The 13,962-nt window shown below is 35.6% G+C and overlaps 1 long non-coding RNA gene across 1 annotated transcript in view; it reads right to left on the bottom strand.

The window, feature by feature from the left end:
* LOC140713539 (uncharacterized) overlaps positions 1 to 13,962 on the bottom strand; it is a 183,396-nt gene that overhangs the window by 50,673 nt on the left and 118,761 nt on the right. The window lies entirely within an intron of this gene.

Here is a 13,962-nt window from a genome sequence, read left to right as displayed (position 1 = left end):
AAATTCTGACAGTATTTCTACAAACACTTTGGAAACTTATTTACAAATGTAAAATTGAAAGCTGTACCATTTTTTGCCTTAGTAACCTTTGTTTGAATATGAGTGAAACTAAATATCTGAAAAAAGTCAAGAATTTGGTACAGCAAGAAGCTCTGATGTCAGTATTTTTACATCGTTGTTGCATATGGTGTTCTGATATGCCATTATTTTACATAGTATGTATTATCCACAAGGGAAAGTGTGATTCATGTGGACAAAGGGGAAAGAAAAACCAAGGAAAACTTTCTCTTATCTGTGTAAAAGTTGCACTCCTTTAATCTGTAAAACTCCACTTAGAACTGATGATTTATACATTATTTGTTTTCTCCATTTTTAACAGATTAATAATCTATAAGAAGTCAGGGAAAGGCTTTTGACTGTCATTGGTCATTAGGTGTTAATATACTGCCCTTTTCCACTGTACCATCTTGGCCTTTTCTATGCTATCAAAAATTGCTACATTTCTACATATTTCAGGTCAGCAGTTTCGGCAGCATTTTTTAAAATAGGGGACAGATTAAATCAGATCTATATCAGCATGAATCATGTTTGCGTCCCTTTCTCACTGTAATGATGATATTATGCAGTGATAAAAGTAGTAACTATATTACCATTTATTGTGAATCTCCTAGATTCCAAGCGCTAGCTTAATTCTTTGCATTCATTACTACCATAACCCAAACAACAGTCCTATTAGATGTGAATTAACATATCTTCATTATAAATCAAATTATTGAATCAAGAACATTCTAACAAACTTCCCTTCGATCACACAGCTAGTAATAAAGTGAGTTGAAATCCTCATCTTGAAATGGTGAACAGAATATATACTTATTATGGAGTATTGTTTAAACAGTAAATACCTTTATTATATGAGCTTTTATGGAAAGGGGTTTATTTAGTTTTTTGTACCTTGTTCTTACTCAGAGCTCCATTTTCTTGATTTTAATCACAAAGTAAACTTTTGATTACATTGAACTTGGACTGGCCACAAAGTGACGAATGCACAAGTGTTTCCTGCTAGAACTTCAGCTGACGTCTATTGATTTTAGCATTCTTTCTTCATATTGTTTTTGATTTTACTCTTTCTCCTTGGGATTTGGTAAATAAATATGGAGAGTAGTAAGACAGAATTCAATAGAGCATCCACTCAGACAGTGAAAATCATTAAGAAGCAACCTGCTCAAAATTGTAATGTTTTGAAGAGAAATCTATCTGTCTGTGATATATATCTGCTATACAGATAGATTACATAGATTGATTACATAATGGTAGGAAGACAGATGATGATGATGAAGATTAGATAGATAGATAGATAGATAGATAGATAGATAGGTAGATAGATAGATAGATAGATTACATAGATTTACACATACAAACACAAGATTGGGGAGACTCCTGAGAAAGCTTCCCTTATGGTGTGAGCCAGGGAGGGAAATGGCAGCTGCTGCAGAATGGTGGCAGAAATCCATTGCGATCCTTGTCCTCTATCTCTCTTAAGAAATAAAACCCTAACATGCAGGAGTGAAGGACACCAGTAAAGCTGCCCTAGGGCACTGGTGAAAATACATCGCAGTTGGCAGAAGGGAATAAAAAACAGCAACAACAATGACAACAACAAAAACCTTCTATGCCACGAGGAGGAGCAGCATTCGAAAATGAGAATATTATAGCTAAGAAAATAACCTTAAACTGGGCACGGTGGCTCAGACCTGTAATCCCAGCACTTTGGGAGGTCAAAGCCAGTGGATCATCTGAGGTCAGGAGTTTGAAACCAACCTGGCCAACATGGTGAAATCCTGTCTCTACTAAAAATACAAAAACTAGCCGGGCATGGTGGCACACGCCTATAATCCCAGCTACTGGGGAGGCTGAGGCAGGAGAATCACTTGAACCCAGGAAGCGGAGGCTGCAGTGAGCTGAAATGGCACCATTGCACTCCAACCTGGGTGACAAGCAAAACTCCGTCAAAAATAAATAAATAAATACTCAGAAAACAAAAAACAAAACCTTAAAAGTTAGGCTTAGTATTCACATATCTGCTTTATGATTGATACATAGTATTTATGGGGTACATGTGATATATTTTGGCATGTGAGAAAGGTTTGCTTTTGGATGAGTTAAAAATTATAGCTCATAATTTGTTATCACTTACTGAAAACTAGATGCCCTCATAGTACAGATGAGTCCAAATGACTATACACAATTGGTTTAAACAAGCCCCAATGATCCTGATTCATCAGGAAAGAATCTTTGATTGGATTCATGTCAGGATTAGCAGGATTACTTAAAGGTCCTGGTTCTTTAAGAGCATAGTGTCAGAAGAATGATAGCGAAACACAGCATTAAATTTTGATTCTCTCCTGGGCAAGTGCTGCTGTAAATTGAAATTTTTCCATTTATATCTTCCACTCTCCATGCAAATATTTTCTTGACTACACAGAAAAAGGTGGTTATCGAAATTGTTTTCTTGCCTTTCTAGAACATAGAACCGTGTTAAAGAAAGAGTAAGACTTGGCTGTGTGCAGTAGCTCATGTAATCCCAGCACTTTGGGAGGCCAAGGCAGGAGGATTGCTTGACCCAGGAGTTCAAGACCAACCTGAGCAACATAGCAAGACCTCATCACTACAGATAATTTATTTTTAAAAAATTAGCTGGGAATGATGGCACACACCTGTGGTCCCAGCTACTCAGGAGGATGAAGTGGGAGGATCCCTGGAGCCTAGGCGGTAGAGGCTACACAGAGGTATGATTCCACCACTGCACTCCAGTACTCCAGCCTGGGCAACAGAGAAAACACCCCCTCTCAAAAAATAAAATACAATAAAAGGAAAAGAAAAGAAAAGAGTGAATCTTACATTAAAGACAGCAGAATAGCAGAATAAGCTTAAGGACACATCAAAGACCCCTTCATTTCTTATCAAGTACCTTGATATTCAACAACATATCAGGTGAGGTCATATATTAACTAAGATGGAATATGAAAGAGCAAGAAGTTATATAGATTAAAAGTTATATTTACAAAGCCTACTTTAGTGCCTTTTATATTACAAAGTCCTTTATTTTTCTCATCTGCCAGTCAGCCTTTCTTTTTTTTTTTTTTTTTTTTTTTTTTGAGACGGAGTCTTGCTCTGTCGCCCAGGCTGGAGTGCAGTGGCCGGATCTCAGCTCACTGCAAGCTCCGCCTCCCGGGTTTACGCCATTCTCCTGCCTCAGCCTCCCGAGTAGCTGGGACTACAGGCGCCCACCATCTCACCCGGCTAGTTTTTTTTTGTATTTTTTAGTAGAGACGGGGTTTCACCGTGTTAGCCAGGATGGTCTCGATCTCCTGACCTCGTGATCCGCCCGTCTCGGCCTCCCAAAGTGCTGGGATTACAGGCTTGAGCCACCGCGCCCGGCCAGTCAGCCTTTCTAAGACATGACTCAAAGTTTCTTTTGCAGCAAGGTTTTCCATTATTCACTACAAACCACTCCAATCAGTACTTAAGATATTCAATTTGCCCATAATTACTTGGCATTTATGAAAGATAAAATAAAGTTAATTATTTAAAATATATCAGAACTTTTAAATGAATCAGTTTGTTTTTCTCTTCACTGGGAGGATGTACTTCTACTATTTTTTCCAGAATATCTGAGAATTAACATGCTGTTGTCCAAGTCGGTGGGCAACAGCCCTCTGCCCAGTGATGATCTGAAGATACAATAATTCTAGTAGTTTGGACAGAAGTTGCCAGAAGTGAGTATTTTCCTTTTCACAGTGCTCACTGGAATTTGTACTGTTACTGGTAACACTTGATACAACATAACAATCTGTTTTGCTGACAAGAATTCTCTGGGATAGAAAGTTAGGTAATAGTTTTGGGTGGGGGTTTTCCAATGTCTATTTAATTTCAGGCATGGATATAAACTATAATGCTGTCTTGTTGAAGAAACAGAGTTACAAAATAAGAAGAAACTCTTTTACTTTGTGATATTGGGAGTCCTCGTAGCACATTGTATCTATACACTCCTCTCAGATAATGTTAAGGAACCATGGAAAATAATGCTGCTAAAAGCTGTTGTGGAAAGTCGTCATATTTGGTAAGTGAAAAAATTTATTGATCAAGAAAGACAAGTTTTCTAGGATTCTGGTTGTTTTTCTTTTTAAAAAATAAGTTTCATATGTACTTGGTTTCTTATTGTCAAATTTTACTGGCTTCTTTATTATATCCCTGGATGATCCTAAAGTATACCACTAACAAGATGAAGAAGGTGATATCTGGATTATATTTATAATAAAAATGACCTATTCTAATAGCAGTAAAGTCAAAAAATATACAATAATCTTAAAACATTCTTCTATTTAGGTATGATTTTTAAATTTCATACAACTCTCAGAAATCATATGTTCGAACTACTCTAACTGTGACATTTAAGCCTTAATAGTAGATTTGGGGTATATACTACAGATGAGTAAGTTCTTATGAAAATATACTATAGCTTCACTGACTGAAAAAAAATGCGTAAAAACTATGAGAGATGTGGTTAGTAGCTTTGGAAGAATGTCTCTCCCTACTATGACTATTTCACTGAGAACCTGACCCAGTCGGTCTCCTCAAATTTTCTTGCTACAAAATTAACTCTCTCTCTCAGTCTCTCTCTTTCTGTATGTGTATGTATATATAGTTTTATATATATACACACACACACAAATATATGTATATATAAATATATATAAATATATATATACACACACATATATACACACACACATATACCAATGTATATAAAGAGTACATTTTAACTGTAACAAGTAAGAATTGTTTGGTGGTAGACATTAGAAACTGCTGAATCTTCACAGGGAGAGGTCTTTGATCTTAACATCCACAATTCCAAGAATGGAGAGCTTATTACTTTCTTATGTACCCACTCCTTGTCTGCAAGATAATTTAAAGAAAATTTTATTTTTTAAATAGTAATATATTTAAATAGTTGAAAATCAAAGCAATATGAAAAAAAAAGGTATACAATGACACATCCTGCTCCCATTTCTAACTTTATTTATCCTATTCTCAACCCAGTCATCTATAGATCATCAGTCTTACTAGCTTCTTCTGACCCATCCTGGGTATTCTGTGTACAAGTAATACTGGTAATAATAAATACAGATAACAGAAAAATATACTCTTATCCTTCTTTCTTTCTTACATAAGAAACAGCATCACATGTATGCTATTATGGTCTTTACATTTTCATTTAATTATACATCCTAGAGATGTTTCTAGACCTTTACATACAAATCATCCTCATTCTTTTACATAGTGGCATAGGACTTAATATCTGTATAAACCATAGTTTATTTAATCAGATCTGCTCAGATGAAAACTTTTGTTCTTTCTAATGTTTTGTCATTACAAACAATCAAATGGTATTTCATATGGTTTGGCTATGTTCCCACCCAAATCTCATTTTGAATTGTGATTCCCACAATTCCTGTGTGTTGTGGGAGGAACCCAGTGGGAGTGAATTGAATCATGGAGGTCTTTCTTGTGCTGTTCTCATGACAGTGACAAAGTCTCACAAAATCTGATATTTTTATAAAAGGGAGTTCCTGCACAAGCTCTGTCTTGACTGCTGCCATGTAAGACATCCCTTGCTCTTCTGTGAGGCCTCCCCAGCCATGTGGAACTATGAGCCAGTTACAACTTTTTCCTTTATAAATCACCCGGTCTCAGATATGTCTTTATTAGCAGCATGAGAACAGATGAATACAGTATTATATAATAACATATTTAATTTGGAGGCTACATTTTATCAATAAATAATCTATGTGTTGGGCCATTTGTAATTTTGCTACTCTTTGCAAAATTGTCCTTTAGTAATTTCAACTCCTACAAATAAGGCATGAATATACCTTTGTCCTGCCAGCTTCTCAATAAAGTGTGTTATGATTTTTCTGGATTTCATTTCTCCACTATAAATGAGAAGCAGTATCTTAGTATAATTTAATTTCATACATCACTTATTAAGAGTAAGTTTTAAAATCTTTTATGTTTGAGCATTTGCATCTATTTTCCTTTGAACTCCAAGAAGCTTCTTTGTCCAATTTTTAATTGGGTTTTTGTTTTTTTAAAATTTCTGTATTAAGAATATACAGTTTTTCCCAGTTTGTCTTCTGTCTTTATTACAATAAATTGGCCATGATGAAGTACTTTTTTTACTACTCTTCATTTTTAAATCAAAATTTATTGCTCTTTTAAATCATGTCTTCTAGAATTTGATTCATAGCTAAGACGTTTATCTCCACTCTAAGACTATAGAATAATTCCCCTTTAGTGTCTTCTGGGGCTTTCCTGGCTTCTTTTTTATGTTTAATTCTTTGCTGCAGTTGGAATATATGTTGATAAGTAACGAGAAGTTTAGATTGAACTTTTACTTTTCTTAAATTTTCTATCCCAGTCCCATTTCTTGGAAAGTCCGTTGTGATATAAGATCATTATAAAAGAATCGTGCAAATCAGGCATCTAAGAAAAAGCTGAAAGGAAATGCTTCCTGCATAATCTATGAGATTTAATTAGATAAAGATAGGCATGGAGAGAATAGGATAGCATTTTCTTTCCAAGAAAAATGGTGGTGGTGCATTCAATATAAAGGAGCAGATTTCCTTTAAATGCACAAGTGGCCAAAAATGAGGGTGAAAATGGCATTTCTGAGCACTGTCCTCAGAACACTAGAAAACCATCACAGCAGCCTACCATGAACCTGGAGCCTGGATATTTTTTTCTTTAATTTAAAGTTTCACTTTCATTAAAAAAATTTCACCTAGTCAGGTAACGTCAATGACTTTCAAACTTTTAGCTGTGATCAAGTTTTCAAAATTGTTCAGGGAAATACTTTTGGAATTTAAATAGTAATCACAATCGAGATTTTGTGTGGCCCCAATAGGTACTGATGATTAATTATGTTTTCAGTAGCAAATCAAGACTCTTCTCAAGCATTTGGAAACTTATTTTGGTTTGGATTTATTTTTTTATTGCCAAATTTATTTGAACTTCTCAGTAAATACCTTTCTTTCTAGGAATACTGGAATCTGCTCACAAACTTGGAATATCAGGTTTTGGTATATCTGACATTATGGTCACTGAATAGTTCTCGCTGAATAGAGAGGCAAGAAATACGTTGTGCCTCACCTAAGTAAAATAGTCTGACCCATAAAAGTGTTATGAATGAAATGCACTGTTATGGGATATTGAGAATCAGAGGCCACCAAATAAACCTACCTTTGTTGCTACAGAAAAACACTAACCCTGCTAAGCCAGGACTAAAACTGCTGTAAATCAGTACAGCATATTATCATAGCCATTCAAATTTAAAACAGTATTGACACACCACAGCACTTCTCACTAGCAGGACTATCTATTATTGAAGAAGAGCAGAAAATAGTCATGGACCAGGAAAGGACCAATTTGTCTGCTAATGACAGGACACCAAAACTATTAGTAAGGGTACCCCTAGACTCTGCCTAAAGATCTCAGAGAACAGAAACTTTCTCTTCCACATTTAATCCTTTAAGCTGAGTTACAATGCTACTACTGTGTGCGAAGTCTGGGAATGCTTACACAACACTAAGGAAATACCCGACGTCTTCGCCTTTGTAACCACTAGCTCTATTGCGGTTTTTTGAGTACACTGATATTCATGACACGGGCTCACATATTTGTTCTTTTAAGGAAGCATCATCATAGTCTAGCCCCCACCTCTGTACATCCATATTATCCAATGTGCATATAAAAGTGCATATCAGAGTTGGCTACATAATTTGTGGAGTGCAGAGCAAAATAAAAATAAAGGACACCTTATTCAAAAGGCAGACTTAAAAATGCAGTTAAAAATATTAAAACATAAAGACTTTTCTTTAAAAAAATGTATTATTTATAAAATGTAATAGGTGTAATAGTGATATGAATACAACATAAAGTTACAAATTGCAAAACCATGTTTGCATCATTTTGTATGATATAATGAATAACAACAATTTATCAGTGTGATTTATTGATTGATCATAAGATTTTCTGGCCCACTTTTTTGTAAATGTATTTTATCGTTCAAATTTTTTTGCTTCATTTTCTTTCTTTTTTTTTTTTTTTTTGGAGACAGAGTCTTGCTCTGTTGCCCAGGCTGGAGTGCAGTGCAATGATATCAGCTCACTGCAACCTCTGCTTCCCGCATTCAAGCAATTCTCCTGCCTCAGCCTCCCGAGTAGCTGGGACTACAGGTGCACGCCGTCATGCCTGGCTAATTTTTTGCATGAAACTAGGTTTCACTATGTTGCCCAGGCTGGTCTCAAACTGCTGAGCTCAGGCAATCTGCCTGCCTCGGCCTCCCAAAGTGCTACGATGACAGGCGGGAGCCACCGTGCCCTGCACATTTTCAAATGACATAGTTGAAAGTGAAGTCGGTTATTCTTGGCAAATGCAAGAATGCAATTAAGTTTTGATGATTTTTAGTTTTGAGAAGGCTCATTCTTCTGATACAACTGTTAGTAGAAGTGGGAAGAGTATTTTATGGACTGTCACAACATTGGGATACATTTCTGATAACATTTAAAAGATAAACTTCAATGCATCTGGAGTTGATGATTCCTTTGAAATAATTCTTTAAAAAAGATTCAACTCTTGATATAAGTGGTTTCATAAAAGTTTGAATTAATTTTAAATGTACATTTGTACCATGAAATGTTAGTGTTTGCTCTGACATTTCCTGTAACTTGTGGAGGCTGTACAAGAAACTGAATTTTTTGTATGCCTACTGTTTTTCTGCATACTTGTTCTAATCATAGAATAATAATAATTAAAAGAATATTTTTCTAATAATAATAACCTATTATTAGACCATGTAAGAAATAATGAGATAAGAGTCTTAATCGCCAACTAATACTTTTTTTTTTTTCTTTTTAGTTCTTGAGACGGAGTCTTGCTCTTTCGCCCAGGCTGGAGTGCAATGATCTCGACTCACTGCAAACTCCGCCTCCTGGGTTCACGCCATTCTCCTGCCTCAGCCTCCCGGGTAGTTGGGACTACAGGCACCTGCCACCACACCCGGCTAAGTTTTTGTATTTTTAGTAGAGACAGGGTTTCACTGTGTTAGCCAGGATGGTCTCGATCTCCTGACCTTGTGATCCACCCACCTAGGAACCCAAAGTGCTGGGATTACAAGGGTGAGCCACCACGTCCGGCCAATAATTTTTAGTATTACTATCTTTCCCCTTACTTTTTTCAGCTCTTGCTTCATTAATTATGAAGTTCTGTTGTTATATGCATATACACTTAGAATTGTTATGTCATCTTGGAGAACTGAACTTTTTGTTATTACAAAATGTCTCTATTCCAGTTAATATTCTTTTTTTCCCAGACACTTATATTAATATTTTTCTCTTTCTTGAGATCATTATATTAAGATTTCTCCTTGAACATCATTTTAATAATATTTGGAGAATAGAGAGGATGTTAAAACAGTGCTTACTTTACCATCTTGTTTTATAGGTATTTCCTTTTGAAATATACACTTGAAAAATGAATAGGATTTTTTCTTTGAAATCTCAATAACTAGGCCTTCCATGAAAAAACTGTAGAAGTTTTTCATCTACTTTATTGAGTTGTTGGTCTATTCCTTCTTTGTATGAGTTTGTTATACTTTCTATATACTAATATTTTCATATTTTCTTATTTATATGTATTACATATATCATTATCCACATTGTAACTTGTCTTTTCTTTCTTTTCTGTTTTTTTTTTTTTTTTGAGACAGAGTCTCGCTCTGTCGCCCAGGCTGGAGTGCAGTGACACAGTCTCGGCTCACTGCAACTTCTGCCTCCTGTGTTCAAGCAATTCTCCTGCCTTAGCCTCCCAAGTAGCTGGTATTACAGGTGCCCACCACTGCACCTGGCTAATTTTTGTATTTTTAGTAGGGACAAGGTTTCACCATGTTGACCAGACTGCTCTAGAACTCCTGACCTCAAGTGATCTGCCTCGGCCTCCCAAAGTGCCGGGGTTACAGGCGTGAGCCTCCATATCTGGTCACATAGCTTGCCTTTTCAATCACTTTATAGGGCAATTTGATTAACATAAATTATTAATCTTAACTAAACTCAATTTTTCAATATTTCTATCATGGCTTTTGACGGTTTCCTTTGTTTTTTCCTTAACGTGTGTGTCTTTTATTAAATTTTTCTTAAGGGTTATCTCCTCTTACCCACTGTCATACTCCCAGAAGTATAGGAATAGCAGAAGACCTGCACTTCTCTCTTCCTATATTTTTGTTTTTCTCTAGGCTAAGCTCATTTAATCTGACTGAGAGGCCTTCTGCTAAGTTTGTTGTCCAAACTCTACTTTCCTTTCAAGTTCCAGTTTCGCTCCAAGTTGAAATTCTTTTCCTTCTCTTACATCTTTATGATTATCTCAGATAACTTTGTCTATATCTCTGGTAAGATCTTGTTTTGTCATTCATGTCTCTCATTTGGCTCCAAGGTTTTTGTTGGTGGCGGTTTTGTTTTGTTTTAGGATGATGAATTTACCTGATTCCACTTGGTCTTCACACTATTTCACGCAGAATTATAGACCCATAATAGTATCCCTATTGAATGATGGGTAAATGAGGATTCATTTCACTTAGAATAATTCTTATTTTACAATATTTGAACTTCTGTATATTAAGGTGGTATCATTTTTCCGATAATATGTAATTTAAGACCATTTGGATAATATCAGATATTAATGTGCACTTCTTGGTTCAAAATTATTTTTGACACTTAGAATGTTTGTGTATGTGTATGCGTTTTATTTTAGACCCTGTTTGCTGAAATGTTGGGGCCAAACAACTTGATAGAGCCTATGATGTTCCTCTCAAGCTTCCTAAAGCTTCCACCAACCTCAGATGAAAATATAACTGTGAGAAGTAAATTTGACAGCATTCTTGTCTGCGTATGTGTGCCAAAATGGAAGCCAGAATCATGAAGAAGCAGCTTATTTTATAACCATGGTGGTGGCTTGTGTTTGAGTAGTAACAGTGAGTATCAATTGTTGGAAAATTTATTTAATACAATTCTGATATTACTTTGACTACTCATATCATAATCTACAAATTAAATATCATGTTCTTGCTTCCTAAATTTATTTCATTAAAGCAACAAAAATTAATTGAATTTTTGAAATCTTAGTCTAAATAAAAGTTTAGTAACAGTTGAACTTTGAAATATTTTACTAGTTTTTTGCCCTACCTAAGAGTTTCTGACCCTTCCATTCACTAACAGAACTTACAAATTTCACAGATTTACCAAGCTCCTTTGTGAGCTGCCAACATACTGTTGCATTGTGAGCTTGCCAACATACTGCTGGAAATGACTCATTTTTCTTTTGTGGCTCAAATAAATAATTCTTTTCCAAATATGCTTCTCTCATGTCCCCAAATAGAGGTAGGAAAACTGCAGAGTTTCCATATACTAAAATTAAATATTGACTGGGTGTGATGGCTCATGTCTATAACCCCAGCACTTTGGGAGGCCAAGGTGGGAGCATCACTTGAGGCCAGGAATTTGAGACCAACCTAGGCACAATAGTGAGACTCAGTCTATAAACTAAGTATAAACAATTGAATATTAAGGCATAGTTTGCTTTCTTTGAATTGTTTCCTGCTTATCATTATAGGATTAAATAATGGGTTGTATTTTCCTTTTAATTTTTTCTCCAACAATATTATTATCCTTTCCAAGATCAAAACGTACTCCAGAAAAAATGCTTCAGTTTTCCTGTTTAATAAAACAGCTAGTATTTTTTTTTCATGTGGAATATTTCAATGAACAAGACAATAGATTAAACGTAGAAAGACTGTTCAAGGCTCAAGGTCCAAGGTGCTGGGAGTATGGCCTAGAAGGGAAGGGACGTGCCCCTTTGCTCTGCTAGTCTATGCCCTACAGTGAAGCCAGCAATCAGAGGAAAGCCAGACAGTCCTCTGAAGTGTGGAGCTTGGGACAGAGGCCTCAATTGCCTAGATTTAAGGAGGGTTCTGATTGCCAGTGTTACAGGTTTGGGTTTAGAGTGTGCTGACCTGAAGCAACTTGCAAATAGTGAAGAGAGAGGGTACACTCTTAGGTGACTGAGAAGGGCTAGATATCTACAGGAAGCCAAGAGAAAAGAATATCAGGAAAGAGGATGGACTTAGTAATTTTCCTTTTTGCATATAAATGTTTTATAATTTTATGCAACAGAACATAAGATTTCAGTAATGTAAAATGAAAATTAAATGTTAACTTGAAAAACTATAAAATTGCAAAAGTAATGAAATTGAGACAATCTTGTGTATTAAATTTAAACATCGTTTTAAGCTCATGTTTTCAAAATCTGTCTTTTCTAGCTCTGCAAACTAAAATGGCTTAGTACCAATGAGTACATATAATGTCAAGATTTTTTTCTTTACTAACATTTGCCACTAAAGGAAACCAGGACTCCTTGAAGAAATTATTTACTCCAGGCTTCAGCCAGGAAAGATTTATGTATGTATTAAAAAAGTTATAACAGTAAATACACGAAGGTGTCAACATCAGTGAGCTTAGCAATGTAGGAATCTGATTTATTATTACTGTTAGGGTCCACCCAACTGGACTGTTTTCTCCTACCATAGACCTAAGCCCCAAAGTAAAACCCCCTACCCCAAACCCACCTGTGACTGACCAGAGGCCAGATGTTTCAGGATGTGGTTAAGACGTCTACCTTACACAACAGAGCTGGCAAGTAAAACATCCCCCAGGAAGCGGTCAGACACCTGGCACAAAGGACCCCCGTCCCCAAGCTTTTCTTTTTCCTTTACCCTGACCCATTTCTACACCCTGTACAACCTTGCTATAGCCTGTAAGCGGGGCTGCTTCCTCTGCTTTTGTCAGGAGGTAGCCGGGCAGGACTGACAATAAATCAGCTTGCCTGAACTTGAGTCTATTGGCCTCATTTCTTTCTTGGCTGTCCTTCCAATTATGCCTTACAATTATTATTTTTCTTTTGTGCATTTTCATTGTATAACATATATATATATATGGTCTTGGAAAAAAAATAAGTTGTTTGAAATGTTTTCTATGTACTCTCTGAGCTACCTTGAATTTTTCTGGCTTTAGTACTTGAAGTATAATGACCTTGGCCAAGTGATTTAGACTTTTAAAAACTCATTTTACTCATTTTGAGAAAATAATAGTACTAGTCTTATAGGTGTCTGGACTCAGATTATATATCCAAATCACTTAACATAGGGTTTGAATCTCAGAGTAAATAATAAATGTCCACTATTACTATTATCATTACTATCATTATTATTTTTATAATCTCCCTCTCAAAAACTTTTCAGATTGAATTACTAATATTTCTGTCTCTGACAAGATAATCTAAATTTTATAAGGACAGAAATAATACTGTTTTGTTTTCTATACTCTCAACACTTTAAGAATATATTTGGCCGGGCACTGTGGCTCACGCCTATAATCCCAATACTTTGGGAGGCCGAGGCAAGCAGATCACTGGAAGTCAGGAGTTCGAAATAAGCCTGCCTAACATGGTGAAATCCCATCTCTACTAAAAATACAAAAATAAGCCAGACATGGTGGCGCAGGCCTGTAATATATATATACACACACACACACACACACACACACACACACATGTACGTATATATGTATATGTGTATATACACATATATGTATGTATATGTACATATATGTGTGTGTGTGTGTGTGTATATATATGTGTATATATATAATTTGTTTTTTCCATGATAAGCTATTTTAAGACAAAGATTCTGTATTCAGTATGTTTTCTATGGATAATTTTGTTAGAGTTAAAGAATTTTTTCCCAAGTTATTACTCAATACATGCTGTTTATTGGAATACAAATAACACTATGATCAT

The sequence above is a fragment of the Chlorocebus sabaeus genome, chromosome 15, assembly GCF_047675955.1.
Source record: "Chlorocebus sabaeus isolate Y175 chromosome 15, mChlSab1.0.hap1, whole genome shotgun sequence".
NCBI lineage: Eukaryota > Metazoa > Chordata > Mammalia > Primates > Cercopithecidae > Chlorocebus > Chlorocebus sabaeus.
Note: the sequence above shows the minus strand (reverse complement) of the source record. Positions and strands in the feature narration are given on the sequence as shown.